The sequence below is a fragment of the Microtus oregoni genome, unplaced genomic scaffold (assembly GCF_018167655.1).
Source record: "Microtus oregoni isolate MIOR12 unplaced genomic scaffold, Mior012 000008F_ref0000371, whole genome shotgun sequence".
Lineage (NCBI taxonomy): Eukaryota > Metazoa > Chordata > Mammalia > Rodentia > Cricetidae > Microtus > Microtus oregoni.
The window spans coordinates 4417833-4435866 of record NW_024543067.1 but is presented as its reverse complement, the minus strand read 5'-3'; the positions used below and the strand labels follow the sequence as shown (position 1 = coordinate 4435866).

At 42.6% G+C, this 18034-nt stretch overlaps 1 protein-coding gene across 5 annotated transcripts in view; it reads right to left on the bottom strand.

The window, feature by feature from the left end:
* Znf462 (zinc finger protein 462) overlaps window positions 1-18034 on the bottom strand; it is a 135735-nt gene that overhangs the window by 77450 nt on the left and 40251 nt on the right. The window lies entirely within an intron of this gene.

The following is an 18034-nucleotide window of genomic DNA, read 5'->3' as shown; positions in this document are numbered from 1 at the left end:
TCACCACAAACCTTGAGAGGCGACAGCTTGGTGAAGGAAATGAAAGCCAACATCCCTACACTTCCCCTGCTCCTCTCTGTCAACTCGAACACTGGCCACAGAAAGGCAATCAGATACAACAGAGACAAAGTCCTTGATTTCCTAACTTCAAAGGAAAGAAACCCCAGATAAATGTTTTCTGCCTTGACAGATCTTCAAATGCCACTTGTCAAGGAAACACTAATACTTCAAAAGTTTGTGCCGTTTTTTTAGTTTCTCCACCACATCCACAATCCTAGGTAACTTAATATTGATTCTGATTTCTTCTTGGACCTTTTCTTTTTGAACTAGAATCTTCTTAGAAGGAAAGAGGACATACCCAGAAAAGGGCAAGGAAATTTCCATTTCTTTTCTCCACTTCCATCTTATTACATTAGTGTTTTAACACCAAATGCTAATAGGATTGGTTCTTAGAAATGGCTGTGGCTTTTCGTACTGCTTTTATTATTTTAATAACTTTATTGATACTGGGGTTCACATCTTTCTTCCTTTCCCCAAATAGTGCAGCTCTCACCCATGAGGTAAGTGGTTATTCGCTCTTTTACTACCTACCAATTAAAACCTAACAGCTTCTCCAATCTAATTAGGCCATAAAATATTTCTCATGAGATTTCCAAGCAACCAACTTTAGATGACAGTTCAGTTTCAGGTTTCGGATTGTACTTTGGCACTTCGGTTTACCTGAAGACCACAGAGACTAGTAGTTCTGAAGAGGGGCTTCTGAATCAAGGCTTTCCTTTTCCACTCCATTCCCTTTTACAAGCGTCAGGTGTACACTTAGATACAAAACAACAACAAAATCAACCTGGGAGCCTGGTGTGAAATAAAGCAAAACGTGGTCCATTCATCTTATTCTGTAATTTGCTGTGTGACTAAAATCTATGGAAAGCCTCATGCTAACTCAACACAAAGCCCCACCATGAAAAAGTCAAAAGCATACTGGGAAGGGGCAGTTCTTTTTATGTTAGCATATGTTCCTACAAGGAGATAACTGGTTACTATCTGAACGAGTAAGTTGCCACCGAAGTGCATCACAAGCCCTACGAAGTCTTTGTCATCTAGAACCAAGTGTCTTAAGAATTCAAGCTGCAGCCAAATCCTTTTATGATGCCATTTTCTATACCTCACATAAAAGTCACGTGATTTCTGCTGGAGGAACAAAGTCCAGTCATGATGTGTCAGTGAAGTGCAAGGAGCCATGGGCGTGAGGGTTTGCTATCAAAGAATGCTTCAGCCAGGAGCCTGCTAAAGCAAGTTCTGCCCAAGTTCATTTCTGGACAGAGCTTCGCAGAGTGAGACAGAGAGAGAGACAGATATTTTGCCTCCTCTTCTTTCACCCAGCAATTTATCCTATTTCAATAAACATGAACTTGGGCACCAGAGTCCTTTCAGCTAACTAAGTCTCAATATTCCAGATACACAAGCTTTTATGTCTGAGCACCACCAGCCTAAATTGTGTGGAAGAGGTTGCTATCAGCTCTGGATCAAATTACAGCAGTTGCTGAGGCCCCACCCCACTTCTCCTTTCGCTCAGTCCATTAGACCTGAAAACAAATTTTTCCATGGTGCAGACGACTCCTGCATTTAGAATGCTTCACAGAAAAAAAAAAAAAGCAGATCATCCAATACGCACTCCCCATCCCCCAAGCTTAGTCCTTTCATCTCAGCCAAGCAAGCCACAGCTCTGCTGAATGTGTTTATCACACTTCCAGGAGATAGGAGCTCCTGCGTCACTGAATCTCTAAGACTCACTAAGCTGCCCTAGTCCTCTGAGCTGGAGGAGCAGCCATTTTAGCTCAGAGCCTCTCCTCTGTGCACAACATGGCTTCTCTTAGATTCTACTAGGCTGACAATCACCAGTGAAACGCTACAAGGGCAGGCTGGGCTCCTAGGCTCTGCTCTTCCCAACAAAGAAGGAACTGTTTTCATTTCTTCCCCAAAAGCAGCACCTTTCTCCTCCTCAAATGCCATTCACCAAGATCTCCAAAGGCTCTTTTATTCCATGACTGATAGGCTGGTCCGTTCATCCTAAGCAGAATCCTGGTTAGATCAGGACGTCCCTGGAGCAGATTTAGGGGTGTCCTGGAGAGGGGACCTCCAGAATGCCTTGGTTTCTTGGGAGGCGTCCTTCCACACACAGAAGACGTACCATCCGAGGCTGCTAGCCAGATTCCAAAGTCTAATGACCTTTGTTAATCACCAGCCAGCCTGTCTGCCTCAGCAGACCCTGCCAAAAGACACACCCTTCAACACAAAGGCTGTAGCTATTCCTTTAAAAAGAGGTTCTGTGAAAGCTCCATTGTGTAGCTCAGAGGAAAACAAAATCCCTTCCCTTCCAAACTTCAAGCCTTTAGAAATAAGGCAACAAAGGGCTTTCTGCTGCGTCTCTTTTGGAGACTTTGAGCCTAGCTCGCGCAAACCATCCACAAAAATGGCCCAGGAGAGCAGATCCACCTTCAGCATTGAGGCAGCCCAACCTCGAGATGAAGTTCGTCTCTCCACACACTCCTCTAATATCTTGGTGTCTTCTGAAGCTGTTATCTATCAAGGATGCTAACCTCATTGGATGCAAACACTAACAGTCTCCTTGTTCTGCTACAAAGGAGATTAAAGGGTTATAAGATCAGAAGGGGTAAAAAAAAAAAAAGAGCCACTGATTTGGAAAAAGAAAGAGATGATGAAAGTGATTTTCTAATGGGTTCTACCTTTAATGTTGTTGCAGTCTTGACCTCAAAAATAGCTCAGAGCCTTAGAAGAGGTTAATCTCCAGGCAGCTCATGCGGACACCAGCAGGTAGAGCTGAGTGGCCTTCAATCTGATGTTCGCACCGATACTGAAAGGAGAATGTAGCCTACTTGGAAAGCCATTTTGTCTTTGTGTACAAGGCGCTCCTGAATGCTGACAGGAGAAGAAAACAGAAATGGCTGGCGTGACCCAAACAACCTAAGGAACTTGATATATTTAGGAGACTGTAGAAGTACACACGGGTAAAGCCGCAAGAGCAGTGGGGTGGTAGAAAAGGACAGCCAGCAAGCATGCTGAAGGTGGGGATGACCCATCCATCCTTCAGGAGGTATGTTTGTGGAGCAGGACATAATCCTCTAAGAAGCCAATAACATGGGGGAGGGGGGAGCCTGTATCTTTGACTGTTTCATCCACTCAGAAGAGCAGCAACCGGAAGAGACTAACCTAGCAAGTACGTGCTTTGAAACAGCGATTCAAAACGAAGAGCCTGGCTCTCCTATTTACCTCATTTAATCACACACGCAACTACGAGATTAACCATCTTTTCCTCACTTACCAAATCAGCACAATCAAGAGGAGAAATGGAATTCTCTGAACCAACTGAAAAGAAATGTTGTTTTTAAAGGTCAGGGGGATCATTACATAAACCAAACAGACTTCCCCACCTCCTGTCCCTCCCATATCTCCAGGCTCCTCAAGGTCAAATTCTCTTCCTTCAGAGAGCTCCACACCTAATGTCATAACACCTGTGAAGCAAGGATACCTCCTTCTAAAATGCCCTTCACCCCCAGTGACCAGTTCTCAATACAGGAAATTCTAAGCCATCTTAACTGTTCCTCAAACTAGTTTTCATGAATGATTTCTTTGCTTCAACCTTCAAAGTCTGAATTCCAACTGCACTGTTCGGCAGAGAAACTCCCAAATCCATTGTCTATGTTTAGCAATGTCTTGAAGACATACCGCCCATGCTAGAGATCTGGGAAACACACAGAGGAACGACACATCCTGCCCTTTCTCCAACTCAACACTCATTTTCATTGATGCCGTTGTCCACCCACTGGTGCTAAGAACTTCAGGGTCCATTGTACCCCAGGTTTCCCTTCTGGGGAGGAAAAAGCAGTCATTCCAAGTGCACAGTGTCACTGTGCGTCGTTCCAAGCGCACATGTCATTGGAGGCTGGAGGTGTCCTTGCCGCTTCACGGCCTTCAAGAGCCCTGACACTTTCAACCCTTGTCCAGGTCAGCTTGGCCAACGCTCCTCTTCTCGCTTGGTAGCCGAGAGTAGAAGGTGGTCTTTAACTACCTCCAAGAAGTGGCCAAATGAATCCAACCCAGGCTTGCCTGTCTAATCCTCTCGCTGACCGCAGGACTGCAGAGCAGAAACGAAGCTGTGAAGCCCCACAGCCATGTGATTAAGTAGCAACTAATTATAACCTTCAAAGCCTTTGAGAACCAGATCCAGATATACCAGAAGGCGCTCTTTCTCTGTCCATTCCAGAAACCTACTTTCATTTAGAAGATAGCGAACTCCCCAGACCTCCTCAGTCACAACTCTAATGAAGGGCTCGAGTTAACGCCTGCTATTTGTCCTTGCTTCTCTTGCTTTCCCCTGAGGAAAAGCGTGAATCATCCGAGGAGAAGATAGGCAAGAGAAAGGATGCATGAATCTCCCAACAGTCGGGCCAGAAATACAGAAAAATCAGCAAGCTAACCACCCCCCTGAAAAACTGTGTATTTACTGGTCAGAGGCTATTCACACAATGACATCAATGGGCTAGGAGATAGAATAGGCTGATATTTCTAGAAACAAGCCCAGAGCCTAAGAATAAGACGGAGACATCAAATACTAACTGACAAATTTGTAAATTCGGGGTTGTTACTCTTAGCAATGAAGGGTGTTTTGGGTCGTTATTAATCATGTGCTCTTGCTGGGGCCAAAGTGAAAGGTCTACTTATTTAAAACCATTGAAAGACTCTTTCTCAACAGTACTAATTGGGAATCTGAGGTGGTAGCTCTTTCAGAAACAGTAGTGAGAGAATGCAAGCTACAAAGACAGATCATCTCATCATATAAGCCCATTTTTTCATATGCATATTATAGCTATATGTATATTATATGACTATGCGTTGGCGAACTAGCTAATTTTTTTTGGTTGAACTTGATCTCTGATGGTTTAGCAAGACCTAGGACAGGCCTGTTCTGAATCAGCACAACTGGTGTGTGTGTGTGTGTGTGTGTGTGTGTGTTCCATTCCCGTGTTAGTTAAGAAAACAGCAACAAAGGAGGCCAACACCGGGCTCCCTTCATTGATCCCACAGCATTCGGTAGTCGTATAGATCGTGGCTCAGCATGTGGTGTCTTCAAATGTCCTATCAAATGTTTATACAGTTTGCTACATGATCTAAGCAGCGCTGTGTGCTCTTGGCAATTTACCACATTAACGGAAGGTTTAACTTATCAGGGAGGATAAATAATTAAGGAATTCAGAAGGGAGACACAGCTGTTCTTGAAAAACAAATTTTGAGAAGAGAAGAGAGCAATTTGCAGTCATATATATATATATCCCCCCATATGAAACCGAATTGAAACAGTAGCAGGAAATACCCTGAGACTAAATCCTGCCAATGCATGCAGCCTCTGCGGTACATGACCAGTCTTGTCCATCTGCAGGACCTTGTCCACAAACACAACGTCTAAAGCAAGCAATCGACAGATTAACAACCCAGTCACCGTCAGCACAAGGATGAGAGTCTCCAAGTTATCTCTTATTGTAGGATTGCTTTGCTAAATAAAGTTTCCAATGTCACAGAGCACACCAGAGTAATATTTCACAGCGAATACCTGTGGAGGTCATCATTAAGAAGAGATGAGCATCAAGAGCCGTACTTTAAGTAGCTAAAAATGTCAGCTATGTAAGCAAGAAGTGATCCAGGCTGAGCAACCTGTTACGAAAGCGGGTAGTGAGTGTCTTGTACAGAAAGATACTACAGACCTTGTGGAGAATTCAGGCATTCCTTTGCAATGATATAAGGCGAACTGAGGCCAACCAGCCAATAGGCAGTCTGCCAACACTCCTGTCCTTAGCAAAGGAAGCCTGTGGATTGAACACGAAGATAAAAAGAGAGAAAGGACTAGAAAAGAAAGGAAGGAAGCTGGGTGGTGTCTTAGCAGCTTTAGACTTCATTGTCTATAAAGGCAAACCTGTTGTTCACCAGGTAACTCTTAGTTCTGAGAAGTGTCTGGGGCCATTTTCTTGAGATGTGGTTTAGAAACAAAATGAAGATGCCTCTCCCACACTAAAATTCTCAAAATGCAACCAGGACAAGAAAAAAAAAAAAAAGAACCTGGCTCATCATGTTCTTTCAAATAACGGGAAAATGTTCTTGGTGTCAAATAAATAAATTAAAAGTGATGAGGCCAGAAGGATTCCCTGAAATGCCATGAGCTCGCAGGGAAGTTCTTTGAAAACTTTGAACCCTCGAATTTCAAACAAGAAAATTGATTTCTCTTTTCCAGAGCCAAATCTCACCCAAATGGCAGAGATAGGACATCGCGGTGTTCCTTTATAGAGTCCTCAGAATGCAGACTAGGTTTTCTATGCACACTTTCCACACTATAAGGACTCTCATTATCAAAATTGTAAAATTAAAGGGAAGTTGCAGACAAGCTGCTGGGTTTTTATTGCCGAGCTGATTAAGACACAAAGTAAGCAGAAGCCTCCGTGAAAGCCATCTTCCATGTTAAGAAAGACCAAAAATGAGCATTTCCTCTTTCCTCAGGGGCTTGCCAGTCCAACTGGTCTTGGACATTGGATGAGCCCTCACAGCCCAGCCCGAACTGCTCCTGGCTCCTAAGCCCCAGTCACACAAACGACACCAACTCTCCATTGGGTGTCAATGAAGGAAACCATCCTACTGTTTATCTATTGTAACTCGAAGGCAATAGCGGAGAACGGGTGCTGACTTGTGGCGTATTTAAGAAAGATTTGTCGGAGCAACTCCTTTTATTTGGGGAAGGACCCACACTCCCAATCTAACCGCTTGGGAGATTTGTTCACCTGCTGTTTGCTCAAAAAATTTGGACAAGTTCATGTGTGACATGGATGGGAGATCATACAGACCACACTTTCTCTTAGATGTGGAAATTCAGGTTTACCACAAAAAAGACAAATCCTGAGTAGGATGTTGGGGGTAGAGGTGGAGAGAAGATGGTTAGCAGGGTTGGATAGAGTTGCAAAGATAAAACTTATTTTTTTCTGGTGCTAAGGATCAAACACAGGCTCTCATACATGCTAAACACTACTGTCTGAGCAACTTCCAGGCCATTGGGTGGAATGACTTCTAATCTTCCATATAGCACTGGGGGGTAACTAGCTGACAATAGCTAATTGAAAATCTCCAATAAATAATAGGGAGGATTCCAAATGTTGCCATACAAAGAAATGATACAGGTGAAGCAATAGATATGCCATTAGCTTCAATAGGATCAACACGGACATATTTAAAAAAAAAATCACACTGTACACCCAATAATATGTACAATCAATATATGTCAATTAAAAGCATATTAATTTATTTTTTTTCTTTTTGGTTTTTTTGAGACAGGGTTTCTCTGTAGATTTTGGGGCCTATCCTGGAACTAGCTCTTGTAGACCAGGCTGGCCTCAAACTGACGCCCGTCTTGCCTCTGCTTCCCAAGTGCTGGGATTAAAGGTATGCACCACCAATGCCATCTTTTCATTTTTTTATTGATATTATTGAGCTATGTATTTTTCTCTGTTCCCCTCCCTTCCACGCCTCTCCCCTTCAACCCTCTCCCATGGTCTCCATGTTCCCAATTCACTCAGGATTTCTTAACAATAAAAAAGAAACCATCAAACTAGATACACTCTTAACATGAGAACTGACCTAAATCTACCTGAAAGGGTTAGACCATGACACAATTGCCCTTTCAGACAGGTTTCTTTTCTCATACAAGGCTAAGCATGACAAGACAGGGCTGCTCAGAGATCTAGCATTGAGAGTGTGTGCTCACTGGAAAGCCAAGCCATGGCTGGGTCTACAGGGACCTCAAACAAGATTCAGTCTTTATTTACGAAGCATTCTAAGATGGGGATGTCTGTTTGGTTCATATATTGATCTTCTCTTGGCTTCTACCATAGCATAGCAGAGCCTTTCAGTAGACTGTGTTCCTTCTTTATCAAATTAACAGCCCCCCCCCAAAAAAACCCACAAAACCAAAACCAAAACAAACCAAAACAAAAACATACCATTTATTTACATAAGAGACTAATGAGTGCATAATAAATGGGATTTTTTTTTCTCTTGGGTTTGTTTGTTTTTGTTTTGTTTTTTTGAGAATGAGTCTCAGGCTGATCTTAAACTCACTACAAAGCTAAGGATGAGCTTGAACTTTTGACCCTCCTGACTCTACCTCCCCAGTGCTAAGATTATATTTGTGCACCACCATGCTTGGTTTATGGAACCAGAACTTTGTACATGGCAAACAAGCCCTCTAACAACCCAGTCACGAGGAGACTGTCTTTGACAGCTAAGGAATATTTATTCTCTTACAATTCCCAATATATTTTTCACCACATCAATCTGCTCTGGCCAACTGCTGTCCCCCAAGAACTAGCAGCAAAGCTCAATGTCTGCCCATGAAACTCTATGGACTTTTATGACCCCGTGGAAACACTACTGTGCTTAGACACTTGGCCAAGCCCCACATTCCAAAAATCTTTAAGGATAAGACCCAGTTCTGTTCAAAAAACTTAAGATATGCTTGCTGTCTGATTCACTACTGTGCCATTAAAGAGAAAGAGGAAAGAAAGAGCTGGCGGGTGAGCCTGCAGGAAAGCCTATCCAGCCAATTAAAGAATTTGTTCTCAGGTCACTAAAACCAAAAAGTGACAGTAGGTGTGATGTCTCTGCCTGCCATCTTTATCTTGAGCAAGTCGTTTGAGGCTCTTCCTTTGATCGTTTGACCTTTTTATATAAAACACCAGTTTTACAAGATTTCTTTCTCACATCTGAATAGCCACTTTGCTGATTGAGTTCATTGGGTTGTTTTTTTTTTACCATTTTCCTGTGGCTGTCTTTCCATCATTCACGACTGCACCCAAAGACTGTCTCCAAGGGTCTTCTCCCGACAACCCCATTTAATGTTAGGCACTACCTTCCCCTGTGAGATGCCCTTCCCATGACTGCACATGCTCAGTTTCTCTCAGGCTTCCTTCTTTGCTTTGTTTCAGGTTTGTTCCCCATCTTTCTGCCCCCTGGCACACACACATACACACACACACACACACACACACACACACACACACACACACACAGTGGAGTATTTCAGTTGACTTTGTCCCTGATAAATGAATCGACTGAAAACAGGGCTATCTGTGTTTTCCACATCTGTCTTGTTCACATTGTTATGTTCAGTCCCGGGGACAGTTATTCAGTACAACAGACACACAGCAAATAGAAGTTGAACTGAAGTCATGGAAGGGAATAAATGAGTCAGAGCTTCCAAAACACAGAGTCGAACATACCACAGAAGACTGGCCATTAGCGCCTGCAAACCCTATGTCACCAGCAGTGACTCTAACCAGAGCCAATTCTGCCCCCATCATCTCATGAAATGAATGAGTGAAAATAGATCCATATCTATCACCAAGCACAAAATTCAAGTCCAAATGGTTCAAAGACCTCAACATAAAGCCAGCCACGCTGAACCTTATAGAAGAGAAAGTGGTACGTACACTTGAATGCATTGGCACAGAAGACCACTTCCTAAATATAACCCCAGTAACACAGACACTGAGAGAAACAATTAATAAATGGGACCTCCTGAAACTGAAAAGCTTCTGTAAAGCGAAGGACATGGTCAATAAGACAAAACAACAACCTACAGAATGGGAAAAGATCTTCACTAACCCCACATCAGACAGACGTCTGATCTCCAAAATATACAAAGAAATCAAGAAACTGATCATTGAAAGAAAAATTACCAATAAAAAAAATAAAGTACAGACCTAAACAGAGAACTCTCAACAGAGGAATCTAAAATGGCTGAAAGACACTTAAGGAAATGTTCGATATCCTTAGTCATCAGAGAAATGCAAATCAAAACAGCTCTGAGATTGTAAGAATGGCCAAGATCAAAAACACTGATGACAACCTATGCTGGAGAGGTTGTGGGGAAAAGGGAACACTTCTGCAGTGCTGCTGGGAATGCAAGCTGGTACAACCCAACCCCTTTGGATGTCAGTGTGGCGATTTCTCAGAAAATAAGGAAACAATCTTCCTCAAGTCCCAGTAATACCACTTTTAGGTATATATCCAAAGGATGCTCAATTGTACCACAAGGACATGTGCTCAACTATGTTCATAGCAGCATTGTTTGTCATAGCCAGAACCTGGAAACAACCAAAATGCCCCTCGACTGAAGAATGGATAAGGAAAACATGGTACATTTACACAATGGAGTACTACACAGCAGAAAAAATGACATTTTGCATTTTGCAGGCAAATGGATGGAGCTAGAAAACATCTTTTTAAGGTAACCCAGATTCAGAAAGGCAATTATCACATGTACTCATTTATAAGTCATTTTTAAACATAAAGCAAAGAAAACTAGCCTACAAACCACAATCCCAGAGAACCTATACAACAATGAGGACCCTAAGAGACATACATTGGATCTAATCTACACAGGAAATAGAAAAAGACAAGATCTCCTGAGTAAATTGGGAGCATGTGGACCATGGAAGAGGGTTGAAGGGGAGGGGAGAGGCAGGGAGGGGAGCAGAGAAAAATGTAGAGCTCAATAAAAAAATCAATAAAACTAAAAAAAAAAGAAAGAAAGAAAGAAAGAAAGAAAAAAGAAAACTATTGAAACCACATTAAAGCCATTGGGTGATTACTGACATACTAGGAATTCCAAGGCTTCTTCCATGGAAAAGGAATCTCCAGTAGACTTGTTCAGTTCATGTAGATATCACACTGCTAAGCTGTCTGAATTGATAGATACTTGTGCCACTCTGGGGACCATATCTCCACCTCCACTACACTACTTTATGCTTCTCCACAAAGTACAAAGCCCAAGAAGCATTTCTCCCCCTTTTATAGACACTGTGTTCAGCAGAGGAAAGCTGAGCACACTTATGTAGGAGCAGCTCCTCCCCCTTAGCTATGCTGTGATTTGAGCCTTCCAGAAGAATCTACTCTAAAAGCTGATTATCTACAGGCTCAGAACATGCACTAGACAAGAAATCTTAAAAGACTAGCTAGCCCAACCTGCTCCAACATCTTCCTCTTTCAGATTATAAACGGAAGTCTTAAGAAAAGTAACCTATCCACGACTTCCCGGAAGGAACTTTTGAAATCCAAAATTTGAGAACAGAAGTTAGCAGTAAGGGCATACATGCTTATTAACAGCTTTTCCCACTTCAAGTCATGTTTATTCTCAGCAGAAGGATGAGTTTCCTCACTGGGGAGGCAGACCCTGTCACTCCAGCGTCTCCTCTGCTCTGAATTCAGACCCAGGAAAGGTGCGAAACCTGTTGCGTATCAAAGACCGTCTTAGGCATGCAAGCGGCATGTTCATCCTTTTGGAAAGCACATGGGGAGATTGAAAATTGCTGACAAAGGTATGAAGAGAGGAAGGAGTGCTGTAGCACTGAATTATCTGTTTTCAGACTCCAGGTTCACGGAATCAGAGCAAGGTTATGCAGGAGCTTTATGCCTACCAAATCCACCCGGTGAGAAACATCGTTTTGTTTCTCACAGAAAATGTGCTCTGTCTTTGTTGACTGAAGAGCTCAGCTGAGAGAGCCTTAGGGACACCTTGAAATATTAGGGTCAGATCCATGGAAGGCAGAAAGCAGAAGTGCAGTTAGAAACACCTGGCAAGGAAGACAGCTTCCCTGTGGTTTATCCACTGAGCCATTGAGACCAATAACACCAGAGTGTTGTTGATAACTCTCGCCAAGTCAAAGAACACATTTTCATCTCAAACTCACTGCAACGTGGCATTCCTTCCTTTCTTCCTTCCTTTCTTCCTTCCTTTCGTTCTTTCTTTCTGTTGTTTTATTTTGCTTTGTTTTTCGAGACAGGGTTTCTCGGTGTAGCCACGGATGTCCTGAAACTCACAGGCCAGGTTGGCCTTGAACTCAAGAGATCTACCAGCCTCAGCCTCCCCCAAATGCTGGGATTAAAGGTGTGCCCCACAAATACCAGTCAGGGAAATCCCCACCCTCAGGCTGTTCCTGTTCCCCTTTACAACAAAATTAGCCAGACAATAAAGCAATGGCTGGGTCCCAGGAACTGGGAAAGAGATTAAACAACCCCGGAAGGGGATTAAACCAGACCCTCCCCAGAGGTGCTACCGGAGACTTCCCACAGACCTCCAGCACCACAGGGTTTCAGGAGGCCTACAAAGGAGGGAGAAGGCTGGCCTAGGGTACCATGCTATCTATTCAAAAGACTGGCTCCCTTAAGTTCTTATAAATGTGTCTCAGTAAACACAATGGTTCACCCAGCTGAATTTCTCACTTTGGTAGGACAATGTCTTTCCCATCTGGAGCAAACAGATATCTCTTTGCTTTATCCCAAGAAACATCCTAAGACAAATGCGATTAAATGAATACTAATTAGACAGTTTTAAAGACCCGGTAAGAGGCTAGGCGGAGGTGGCGCACACCTTTAATTCCAGCACAGCGGAGGCAGAGGCAGGTAGACCTCTGTGAACTCCTGGTCAGCGAGGTCTACAAGAGCTAGTTCCAGGACAGCAAGGACTGTTACACAGAAAAACCCTGCCTTGAAAAATAAAAACACCAAACAAACAATAACAAAAAGACTGGGTGACCTTTTGGATCAGAATACTTCTAAGAGTTGTGTAAAGCCTTAGGACTCTAGAATCTTCCAAAATGGAAGCCTTTGTGATGAATGAACCTTCTCCACAAGACAAGTGGGCTGATGTCTGACTAACAGGGCAACGCAAGGCTAAACTGTCAATAAGAAACCCCAGAAAACACAAAGGTGTTCGCAAATTCCTCAAAAGAAGGGTCTATGCATCAGTCCAGCCAAGAACTTCCAGGGGAGGTGGGTGCTGCTGCCAACCAAATCTTGGCTAAGGGAAAATATAAAGGAACGGGGCTTAAACTTTAAAATCAGAGTTCAGAGACAAATCATTAGCTGTGCTCTTCCTTACAACACAACCAGGATCCCTTAGACTGCTGGAGGACTCCAAAAGAAAACAAACCAGTCAGCCTCAAACTCACACTTTGGGGAGAACTGAGCTGGGCTTAAGGAGATTTTACTACCCAGAAAATGTAGGGGTGAGGAAGGGGTCAGAAATGGTTCTAATAGTTACAACTCAATCAACAAGTTAAGGAAAAATATACTGCAGGAAGGTACAAGGAAGAAATGGCATGGAAAAACCAATGAACAATCTCTTCGGGAAGAACAGGACACAGAAGAAAATTATTATATACAGCAATTAACAGAGAGTTGATGGAGGATGAGATCAAAGATGAGATGATAAGACATCAGAATGAGATCAAAGGCAGCTGGCACTTGAAGAAAGAAACTGATGCCACAAATAATACCACTGTAGAACTAATAAATGTATGAAAGTTAGAAGAGGAACAATCCGCAAACCAAAAACAAAGTTGATGATATGGAAAACAGTCTTCAGAACACTGCGCGAGAGGCAGAGGAAGGGGACAAGCAGATGAAAGCAGGTAGGGAAGATGACAGATAAGGGCTGAGCAGAGATCCAACAGACAGATGAAACGTAGACTAGAAGTCGACAGCAAAGCAAAACAAAACAAAACACGCTCAGATCTGGGGATAGAGAGTAGTTAAGACGACAGAGTGGCTGACGCTCTTGGAAAAAGTAATACAGAGTCATCAAAACTGAGACACGTGGTGATGGGGGCTTCAAAGGGGAAACACGAAACTCTAATCACTTTGGGACATACAGGGGAAATGCTAAGTGACCTTTGGGTTTTTCACTGAGACATTCAGCAATGGCCAACAGTGAGGCAGTGTCTACACAGACTTGAGAAAAAAAGAATTAGGACCCATGTTGTCAGTCCCCAACTAAAACGCCCACCGAGTACAAAATTAACAAAAATGGAAACAGAAGACAATAGCATATTCACGATTAACTCCTTTTCAAAGGGCTACTCAGGGCACTAAAGCGATGGCTCAGAGGTAAACAAGAGGGTACCTCTTGCAAGGGCCAGACCTAGATTCCCAGCATCCACACTGGGCTGCACACAGCTACACTTGGGGACCTGAGACCGCTGACCTTCTCAGACGCCTGCACTCACGTGCACACACCCACACAGAGACAGATAATTAGAAATGAAATTTTAAAAAGTACTCCCTGGCAAGCGGTACACTCAAGCAAAAGAAAAGTTCCCAGCTCGAGACCTCAAGAGGGAATGCTCAAATTAGTAGAGGCCATGTGCACTGAGTCCGCTTGCACTTTTAACCACAATCAAATGATTTATAATACTTGCGAACAAAATATAAACTTTTAACTGAATGATAATAATAAATGATTCTGTAATAGTCCCCAAAGTATACACAAGGTTAAAGAAAAAAAATCTTCAAAATATTTTAATAAAATGGCAAGGAGGCGTGAAGAGGGTAACCATATTTGGGTGAATAGTCATAACCCATACAGAGTATTGTGTAAGTAGCTGATAGTGAAGTTAATAAAACTCATGAAAGGGGGGAATGGGTGGGGCTGTGGCTCAGCTGGTAGAGTTCTTGTCTAGCATGCACGAAGCCCTGGCTTTGATTCCCCACACTGCGTAAAATTATGTAGCGGCACATTCCTATAATCTCAGTGCTCAAGAAGTGAAAACAGGAATAAGAAGTTCAAGTTCATGCTCCACTGTGTAGTAGCTTTGAGGTCAGCCAGGGATAATGAAGTACTGACAATAAAAAAAAAGCAAAACAAATAAATACATAAATACATGAAACTTCAGATAAAAGTATAAGTGCGCTAATTAAAACGAATGTTTAATTAGTAATAAAATAACACAAATTATGTAACTTTCAATCACCAGAGGGAGGAAATCAGAGATAACGTGGATGGTGGTGTAAATGCAGAATTCAAAGAAGATTCAGCGAAAATAAAAACGAAAATGTAGACAGTTAACCAAGTTCAAGTGTGTGAGTTTTATTGATATGTGTTAATTGGATTGCCCCTTCTCTGGAGAGAATCCCAGAGTAAATGAAAAACTAAAACTATAATTGTGTTCTGCTTATAGAAGAACACATATAGCCAAATGACACGAAGTTTGAGAGTGATGACGTTGTATCAAGAAGGACAATAAAATAAATAGGGCCTCTCGTCAGTATTATCCATGGCTAAAGTCAAGACAGATGACGGGGACAAATTCTCTATAATGTAAGAACACAACCCACAATGAGGGTTTACAATGAAAACTTGTGACCACCTAACAGCACCAAAACAATGGCAACAGATACAAGAAATAGGTATAAGCACTTAATAGTCTGCATGGAGAAAGACAACTAAGGATATAATTAATATCATTAATAAAATTGAGTTAAGAGATACATTTCAAATTTTAGATCCTAGAAATAGAAAACACACTTTTGTGTTTTTCAAGTATCTGTGCGATATTGACAGAGGATTTCAAGTCCCCATGGAGGCTTCCAGAAGTCCTTAATGCCCAAATTGAGAGGGAATAAATGACAAATCAAGAAGAGCGTCTATCGTTCCTGTTTGCAATAGAGCTCAGGGGAAAGGAGGCAGATTCCCAAGCACTCAGGTAATTGTTTTTAATATTCTACTGAATAATTTCTCAGATAATCACAAAATCTGAAGAGGAGACTGTAAGTTTTAAACGGGTACAAATCTAAATGTGGAATTTGGCAAAAAAAAAAAAAAAGTAACTTAGAGGACATCTTGTAGTTATACCAAAATTTATACATTGATTAAACCACAGGGCTGGCGGTGTAGCTCAGTTGGTGGAGTATATTCCTAGATGCATGAAGCCCTCAGTGCAACCCCTGGTACTATGAAAATGGGTTTGGGGGCCTCTACCGGTACTCCCTGAACCTAGAAGGTAGAGGCAGGAGAAAGAGTTCAAGATCACCCTTAGCTATGGTGGTGTGGTTGTAATCCCAGAAGTAAGGAAGCAGAAGCAGGAGGATGGGGGTTCGAGGCCAGTCTCTTGCTAAGCTTTGATGTTAGAGGTTATTGAGGGCTCCAGGAGATTCATAATCCAGCAAACACGAGTAGATGAAAGAAACCAGGTAAGAATTCGCACTGTCTGCATGCTGTGGAAATACTCACCAATAATGCATTTCTATCAGAAAAGAGACAGGAAGCTAAGTAGTGGGGCTAGGGAGAGATTAACTTTGTCCAATCCCAAGAAATGATGTGAAATTCTATAAAATTAGCTGAGGAATTTAGTCTTTACAATAAATAAAATACATTCACAATCCAGGGTAATTTGGTGAGAAGACTAGCCACCAGGGAATTTCAACTCCTTATTTCAAGTTTCTCCTCCAGCCACCTTGCATTCTGTTTGCAACCTGGACCTCCGGATCTCTAATAACCTCATTATCACAGAAAATCTGAACTCAGATAATCTAGCCTTCAGGTCACGAACATGATTTTCAACTGAAACCTGTTAAACCTCAAGCCTCAACCAATAAGTTGCTACAATCCCTTTAAAAGGCTTTGATTTCCATGAAAAGAACAGCGGTTTTCCAGTTCCATCTTAAAGGGATTCAAGAAGGTAGAGGGAAAACCTGCCCAAGTTCACAATCCATTTGTTTTTCCTCTTGTCCAGAAAAGAGTGGATGAGAATTCTCCTTCAAGTTCTCTTTCCATAGCCTCAAATAGGTGCCTCAGAAAATCCAGCCGCAAAGCCAGAAGTTTGCAGAGCCAAGTCTGTCTCCACTCCACAGTGCCTGGTTTTGAAAGAGGTGTCCATTTTCCATGGTCTTTGTCTGATCCTCCAGACAATCCCCACCACCACCACCCACCCTGTCACAATGGAAGGTACACTCCCATTTCCCATCTAAGTGATTACCAGACTTGGGCTCCCGTTCCTTCACGGCTTCATCTGGAGTGCCCTGATAGTAGACAGAATAAGAAACCCTGATTTAGCTCTAATCTCGGTAACTTTGTGTTTTGTTTTGTTTTGAGCCAGAGTTTCTCTCGTAGACCAGGTTGACCTTGAACTCACAGAGATCCACGCGCCTCCTGAGTGCTGAGATTAAAAGCAAGCTCACCACCGCCCAGCTTAAACGCCGTAGCTTATAAACTATTACAAACCGGAAACTCTTCAAACCTCTACGTCTTCAGTTACACAAGGAGACGCATATGTCACAGGGCTGCTGTACGAAATGATCTAGATAACGAATGTCAAGCTTCTCGCATCATTCTTTGGCAGAAGCAAAGACTAAATTATAATCGCCATAATTACTATTAATTTTTCTTTTTAAAACAAACTGCTTCTGTGCTCCTTGAATTCCAATCCTCTACCACTGACTTTTCTATCAGCCAGGGTCAAGAACACCCTTCTTAGGAGGAATGATGGGCTAGTCTGACTTCAAGCCCTTGCTAAACCCTTGTTTATGCAGTATGCTCCATCAAAGCCCATTTTCCTTTAAATAACTCCTTCCCTGGACACCTTAACTCTTCGGTCCCCCAGCACCATCAGTTTGCATGCTTCCTTCAGACTCGAATTAGAGCATAGCTTCGCAACCTCAGCACTCCCTTGACAGCAGAAGTCAGATCACTACTTCTTTGGAGGGTTCTCTGGGCATGGAGGATATTAGCATCATTCTAGAAGCTAGCTACTCATCAGATGCCGGGAGCGCCTACATTTGAGCCAGGAATAATAAGCATCGTTACGTCTACTGATCTCCCCAAAGACATCACAAAATGCCCCCTCGTAGGGCAAAATAATTTCCAGTTGAGTACCATTTTTTTTTCTACAAAGCCCTTTCTGGTACCCCAAAGCTATGTTAAGACTGCTCCTAGGTGACCCTGAATCTCACATGCGTTTTCTACACAGCACTGTCTACCTGTCTTCCCCACACAAACACTGAGTTCCTTGAAAGCAGGAGTAGAGCTGATCAACCCCAGCTCTAGCCGCAGTCTAGAACCTGCGTTTGGTCCCTCGATCATGCGGAAACAAATGGGAGCTACAGTTTGATGGGAGATTTAAGGGTAAACTCTACGTACACAAAA